A 7943-nucleotide genomic window follows, 5' to 3' on the forward strand; every position below is an offset into this window, starting at 1 on the left:
AAAACAATTAAAATTAGTGCCAGTGGTGATCAGAACCAATGACTTAGTGATAAAATTTTAATACTAATGCTGTTAGCAGTTTTAAATATTGGAATATGCTCCCTCTTGTAGCATATACTTTTCCATTAGATGAAAACTTGGTAACCACTAAACACACACACACCCTTCTTCTAACCTTGTAATTATTACTTTTTTTACTGTAACCTTAAGGTTTACTATCTTTCTTTCCAGTACTAACCAGTAAAACGAAAGATAAACCAGTTTGTTTTTCTTTCTTTACCTTTTTCAGTCTTATGCAATTGAGTTTTAACTTTGTCTACTGAAAAATACTCTCAGAGTAGTAAATAACAACATTATCACAAATTCAAATGGCCTTATTACTCGCCATTATACTCAGATTCTTTTTTTTTTTTTTTTCCTGCAGGGGACAAGAAGCACTTGGCCCTGCTTTACCTATCTGGGAAACCTCTTTGCTCATGAACAAGAAAACATTGAGGGAGTCTGGGTCTTAGGAGGTAAATGCACTGGAAGTCTTCCTGCTCGCATCTTCCTTGTGCTCTGTCACCTAGGGCTGTCCTAATCTGGAACCTCTGAACATAAAGAAAGCTTTGCAACCTTTCCTGTGCCTGCATTACCAGTGACCAGGATACAGGCAGCCTGTAATCCCTTCAAACACGGGCAGAAAGCAACACATGGCTGTGGAAGTTAGAGACCAGAGTCAGAAGACCACAGCGGTGGTTCCCACAACCAACTCAGACATGCACTGAGACAGGACCCACGCTCTTGCTCCCTTTATAAAGCCTCACAGATACCGAAACCATCCTGAGTCAGGCACAGAGAGACGCCATAAGACAGCAGGTGCCCAGAGGCACCTAAAAGGTGGGGAGGAAGAAGTGTGGGAAAGCTCCAGAATTTGGAAGGGACACGGGGAAGTACTTTCAGCAACTGCTCTCCCTGCACTATCAATGACCAGGACACAGACAGACCATGATCACTTTCAAATGCGGGTATATACTCAGATTCTTTATAGCATTGTGTATTGTCTGATAAAAACGCTGAGGTATCGTCCTCTTAGTCCACATTCCTTTCAGGAACCAAGTCCTTCAGTTCCTGTTTCCATGTTGGGTAAATTTCTTCATTTAAGGTCTCAATACATCTATGCTGCTTCAAATATCACTGTCTCTTAACTGAATTCTGAAACTGGCTTCTTAACTGACCTTGAAGCCTCTTGTTTGCTCTTACAGCATCCTAAAATCCACCCTCTTCCACATCTGCAGGTTGTATAACATAATAGTCAGGAACTCAGAATGTGGACATATTTTGTGATTTGAGTCCTGGCTTTGTCATTTCTTAGCCACTTGAATTTGAGCCAGTTACTTGAGGTATCCTTCCTATGATTTCCTCAACTGAAAATGCTGATGAATGTGAAAAATTCTCATAAAATTATAGCTGACATTTTATGAACTTGATGGATGACCACTAATATTATTCTGACAGGATATTCATTCTTTTAACAACAGAAGGCTTAATATGTGCAATTGATTTGAATTTTTCAAATAATACTGTTTCTTTTTATTTTGCTGTATTGTGTTTTACTTTAATATTTTAGAGTCTTCCTTCTTTGTTATCACCTACCACAGCTACAAACTAGGAATATTTTCTCTCAATATAATTTTTCCTTTCCTATCCCATGGTATTTTTTCCTTGATTTTATTTCAGTTACATTTTCCTTTCCTTCATCTCTGCAACTCAAGAAATGTTAATTACATTCTGTGATATAGATAGTAATGTTGCCTTTTTTATGAAATTTGTCCTAAACCAAGCCAGAATTTGTCAATTGATTCTTGGCACTTTTTGTTACTCTTATTTTTTCATCTCTCCTAATTAAGAGTTAGATCCTTGATGAAAATTCTTTTTTTTTTTTTAAAGATTTTATTTATTTGACAGAGAGCAGGGAGAGAGAGATCACAAGTAGGCAGAGAGAGAAAGGGGAGCAGACTCCCCACTGAGCAGAGAGCCCAATGCGGGGCTTTATCCGAGGAACCTGAGATCATGACCTAGGCCAAAGGCAGAGGCTTAACCCACTGAGCCACCCAAGCACCCCAGATGAAAATTCTTTATTGAAATTATACCCTCTACAGTGTTTCTTGATCAATACCAGGCACCCAGTAGGTGCTCAGTTTTAAAAAAAAATTTTTTTCCATGTTAGCTTTCTTTCTTCTTTTTTTCTTTTTAAGATTTCTTTATTTATTTGAGAGAGAGATCACACATGAGCATGTGCACAAGTGGTGGCGAGGGAGAGAGAGAATCTCAAGCAGACTCCCTGCTGAGCATGAAGACTTATGCTAAATCTCATGACCCTGAGATCATGAACTGGGCCCAAATCAAGAGTTGGACTCTCAACTGACAGAGCCACCCAGGGACCCTTAGCTTTCTCATCAAGTATTAATTAGTCCTGGACCACATCTAGGTAAAAAAATGGTAGTCTCATTCAGGAAGACCTGAATAAACTCTCAAGGCAGAAAATTCAATAGAATCCATTTTCTTCAGGGTTAAGGATATTTAAAAAAAACAACTTTTCTGATACATTTTATGCTTATAATTTTAAACTTAAATTATATTTTAAATAAGTCATATATGTATACTCTATAATGAATTATGTAAAAGGGTTATATGATGATAAACATATCTTTCTCTGCCCATTGTTTAAAAACCACCCAGTATCTGTCCACAGAGTAAGTTAGTGCAATTATATCATTGTTTATCTTCTTCAGTAGTCTGTGCTAATATATACACACATACAGCATGAGTCTACTTTACATCTCTAAATATATATATTATTATATAATGTTTTCCAACTTGAAAGTATAGCTATAATTTTTGAATCAATTTTCTAGAAAAATACTAAATGTCTCTTTGACCTTTGCTTACTTGATAATTTATAACTATATATCCCATCTTAAAAGATTTTTGTGTCTTAAAATATTTTAAAATATCCAGTAAGATTAAAATAACAACATTTTAATTGAGAAGGATTTAGAAAAAGGTCAATGAAAATTAGATCAAGAAAAACATTATAAATATAAAATTGGGAATAAAGTCAGTATACAAAGTATATGTCATTAGATCCGTGCAACTTGTAGAGATAGGTCATAGATTTGACTTAAATTCTTAGTAGTAGAGGAAAATATTATCAGATAGCATTACAGAGTTCATAAGATCAAAAATATGAAGCATATTGAAAAATACAGGAGAATAATTACATGTGCTTTGGGGAGGATAAACTCTATTGCAAAAGTCCCCCAAAATCACACACACACAAAAAAAGAAAGAAAATTATTGACAAATGAACTTTATTCAGCCTATTACAGACTTAGTTCTAGTATTTAATATTATGGGATTAGAATATTTTAAAATTTCTTGAATGAAAGATTTCTTTGTTATTTTAAAACTGTAATTCTAATGTTTAAAAACCTTACATTTTTGTTTTACTGCTTATCTTTTTAAATAACCTTTACATAATCTTATCCTCTTCCTTAACATCACACCTCTCATTTCCCTTTTTAAACTTTTTCTCTTCTTTCTATAATTTTGATGTATAAGATTAGATTTCTTAGTGTTTGTTTTTGTGCTCTTTTATGCTCTTACATTTTACTCCTAGAGTCATCCGCTTTGAATGCTTTCTTATTTTCCCATTTCAAATATTAAACTGGTTCTACTTCCTACCTTAGTGATTTCAAACTTCGATGCACATCAGAATCATCTAAGGAGATTATTTAAGAAGTATTGACCAGACCCTAACCCTAGAGATGCTAATGAAGGACACTTCAGAAATCTTCAGAAATCTGCATATTTAGCTTTGGGTTTTCCTAGATACAATTTTTACTAAAAATGACTTGAATTAACATGGCATTACTTTTTAAATTCAGATATTTTTATTCAAATCAAAAATAAGACATTTTTTAATACATAAACTAGGCAATCATTTGAATAGTTTATGATATTTTAAATAGATTAACTAGCCAAACATTTAAATAGATTGAGCAGGCAGAAGTTAAATGAAATGTGTAGAGTCCATTTATCCATAAGTAAGATTTTAACTATTTAAATAATATCTTTGAGTAATTCTCTGAGTATAAAGACTAATAATACAACAACAAAATATACAAAATGGCTGAATCAACAAATTGGACACCTCAGTTTCTCCTTTAGAACCAGCTTTTTCACTTTATAAGCAGTTACTTGGAAATTCACTGGTCCTTATTTTATAATTTTGGTATTTCAGTTTACTCAAGCCAAAAAGAATAGAATTTAATCAGAGTAAAATGGGAGAAATAATTATAGATAGTTTTATTGCATCATGTGTCTCTTTGTTTCAATTTTAGTATTTTCTAACTTTTGAAATATAAATATTCTTCTCAAAAGCAAAATTAGGTGTAATTGGTAAAGTGGTAGGAAGACTGATAGGTGAGGGCCTGTTTGACATTAATTAAGGAGTTAACATCTAATGAAAGAACAATTCATCTTATAGTTATGTTTTCACCATACATATTTGGATATCTCATCATTTAAAAACACTACCCTAAAATTATTTGAAATGTGCTGCCAGTGGAGAGTGTGTTTATTGTTCTCTCTCCTTTACCAGCCACATTTCATCAGCTGCCACTGATTCTCACACTGAGATGAAACATTTCTAATTTCCTCTTAGCTTAATTCCATCTTTGAAGACAAAATAAAGTGAATCACCTTCTGCTTCCACATGAAAGTACTCCAGATATTTAGAGTATTTTATTAAACTTTTACTATCTTTATAAAACTTTTATTTTTTTGTTTTTATGTTCTCTATCACTGTGTTGTTCAAACATTCCTTATGGTACAAGATTTCCGGGTACTTAAATTGGAAGTTAGTTTTCTGTAAAATATTCATTAATTAGAATTCTTCTTGGAAATGTGTTTGGAACTCATCATAATCTTTGACATATAATCTCATCAGCAAGATTACTTTTGATTGAGAGAATTTCATGCTTTATAAATTCAAGATACTAAATTACCTTTAATTATGCATTTATTTTGATTATATATTAATTAGTTTATTCATTTACTTGATCTATATAAACTATTTAAACTTTAAATCAATTTAAACTTGAAATCAATTAAATACCTGATTTGTTTTTACCTCACTTCTAAGACTCCCCCAAACTGTGCTAGTTTTTTGTTTTTGTTTTTTTTCCTCCAGACTAAATTTAGGTCATTATAGAAAATCCTAATGTGTTTCTTTGATTTTGTTATTAATTGGTTTATATAGTTGGCTGCTCCCACATTGGGGGCATAGATATTTAAAATTGTTAGATCTTCTTGTTGGACAGACCCTTTGAGTATGATATAGTGTCCTTCCTCATCTCTTATTATAGTCTTTGGCTTAAAATCTAATTGATCTGATATAAGGATTGCCACTCCTGCTTTTTTCTGATGTCCATTAGCATGGTAAATTCTTTTCCACCCCCTCACTTTAAGTCTGGAGGTGTCTTCGGGTTTAAAATGAGTTTCTTGGAGGCAACATATAGATGGGTTTTGTTTTTTTATCCATTCTGATACTCTGTGTCTTTTGATTGGGGCATTTAGCCCATTAACATTCAGGGTAACTATTGAGAGATATGATTTTAGTGCCATTGTATTGCCTGTAAGGTGACTGTTACTGTATATTGTCTCTGTTCCTTTCTGATCTACCACTTGTAGGCTCTCTCTTTGCTTAGAGGACCCCTTTCAGTATTTCCTGTAGAGCTGGTTTGGTGTTTGCAAATTCCTTCAGTTTTTGTTTGTCCTGGAAGCTTTTAATCTCTCCTTCTATTTTCAATGATAGCCTAGCTGGATACAGTGTTCTTGGCTGCATGTTTTTCTCGTTTAGTGCTCTGAAAATATCATGCCAGCTCTTTCTGGCCTGCCAGGTCTCTGTGGATAAGTCAGCTGCCAATCTAATACTTTTACCATTGTATGTTACAGACTTCTTTTCCCAGGCTGCTTTCAGGATTTTCTCTTTGTCACTAAGGCTTGTAAATCCTAAAACATTTTACTTCATTGATTTTTTGTGTACGTGACATTCAACCAGATTATTTTTTTTAATTTTAGACTTAATTTTTGATCTTTTTGTTTATACATTCTTTCCTAATTTGTTGTCTCTATTTGGTTCATTGATGTATGTTATAAGATCAGACATGACTTTCTGACTGACAGAACCAGACTTGTTTTAATTGACTTATATATGTATTTTATATACTTTTAAAAATCAGAGTGCTATAAAAGTACATGTTGTTATTTGATGTATTTAAAACTCTAGAACAGGAAAACTAACCTATATATAATGACATCAAATATATATATAGACACCATATATATATATGTAATTCTGTGATTGAAGATTAGTTTGGCCTGTTTCAGAGCTTTTAAACTATATATCAACATGTATATGTGTTGATATAGTGTGTGTGTGTGTATGTGTGTGTGTGTGTGAGTGTGATTGTATGTGTGTCTATGTGTGTGTATGTTTATGTATATGGTGAGAGAGAGGAATTGATTATATTAGTGGTTGTCTGGGATGGCAGTGGGGGTTCATAATTGATTGTGCATGGGAACTTTTTGAGGAGATGCCCTTCTGTTGTTGAATGGATAATAAACTATAGTATACAATAGAATATTACTCAGAGCTAAAAAATAAATGAGATGTCAAGCCATAAAAAGACATGAGGGAAACGTAAAATCAATATTATTAAATGAAATAAGTTGAACTGAAATTCTTTTTCAGACTACATGTTGTATGATACAAACTAAAAGATAATTTTGGAAAAAAGACAAACTATGAAGACAGTAAAATGATCAGTGGTTACTAGAAATTAGGGGAGATGGAATGATGAATGGCCAGAATATGGAAGATTCTTAGGGCAGTGAAAATACTGTGTCTGATACTGTAATGGTGGATACATGTTATTATACATTTGACAAAGTCCATAAAAAGTGCAACAGCAAGGGTGAACCCTAATGTAAACCATGGAGTTTGGTTGATTATGGTATGTTAATGTAGGTTCACCAGTTCACAAAGGAATGACTCTGGTGGGGGATGTTAATAATGGGTTAAGATATGCATATGTGGAGGTTGGGAGTATATGGGAAATCTCTGTACCTTCCTCTCAATTTTGCTGTAAACCTAAAACTTCTTTAAATTATAAATATAAATATTTACATATTATACATTTGCACACTAAATACCTGGAGGATTCGAACATAGAATAGGACATATTTAGAAATATAAAAAACATGGGGGTTTTGTTTTTTTATATTTCTAAATATGTCCTATTCTATGTTTGAATCCAGATATTTAGTGTGCAAATGTATAATATGAGGGAAACTGGAGGGGGAGATGAACCATGAGAGACTACGGACTCTGAAAAACAATCTGAGGGTTTTGAAGGGGCGGGGGTGACAAGTTGGGGTACCAGGTGGTGGGTATTGTGGAGGGCACGTATTACATGGAGCACTGGGTGTGGTGCATAAACAATGAATTCTAGTACACTGAAAAGTAATTTAAAAAATAAAAAATTTTTTAAAAAGAAATAAAAAAAACATGGGGGTTTTGATACCACTCTAGTAAACCACAAAATATGGAAACCAAAGACTATTATGTGTTTAGAAACTCAGGTTTAGTTGGTTTGATTTACTTGTTGCAAAGAGGGAAGTTTGATACAACAAGGAATCTCTGAAGATATCAATGGGAGGATGTGGAAATGGCTCATTATAGGATTTGAACTTGTACTAGATACTTTTCTGGAGAGTTCAAGGATGTAGGTCATTGCTATGAATTGGATGCTGTCAGGGAGTAAGGAACATTCTCTGACTTGTTAATTTTATCTAGAAGACAGAAAACTGTGTCTGTTAAAAAAGCTGCAGTCACT

At 33.3% G+C, this 7943-nt stretch overlaps 1 non-coding gene across 1 annotated transcript; it reads right to left on the minus strand.

Moving 5' to 3' along the window:
* Positions 1 to 894: 894 nt before the first annotated feature.
* LOC122898280 lies at positions 895 to 1009 on the minus strand. The gene has a single exon (XR_006382950.1). It is a non-coding gene; the product is annotated as a small nucleolar RNA SNORA71 (small nucleolar RNA).
* Positions 1010 to 7943: the final 6934 nt, after the last annotated feature.

This window comes from Neovison vison, chromosome 1 (assembly GCF_020171115.1).
Source record: "Neovison vison isolate M4711 chromosome 1, ASM_NN_V1, whole genome shotgun sequence".
NCBI lineage: Eukaryota > Metazoa > Chordata > Mammalia > Carnivora > Mustelidae > Neogale > Neogale vison.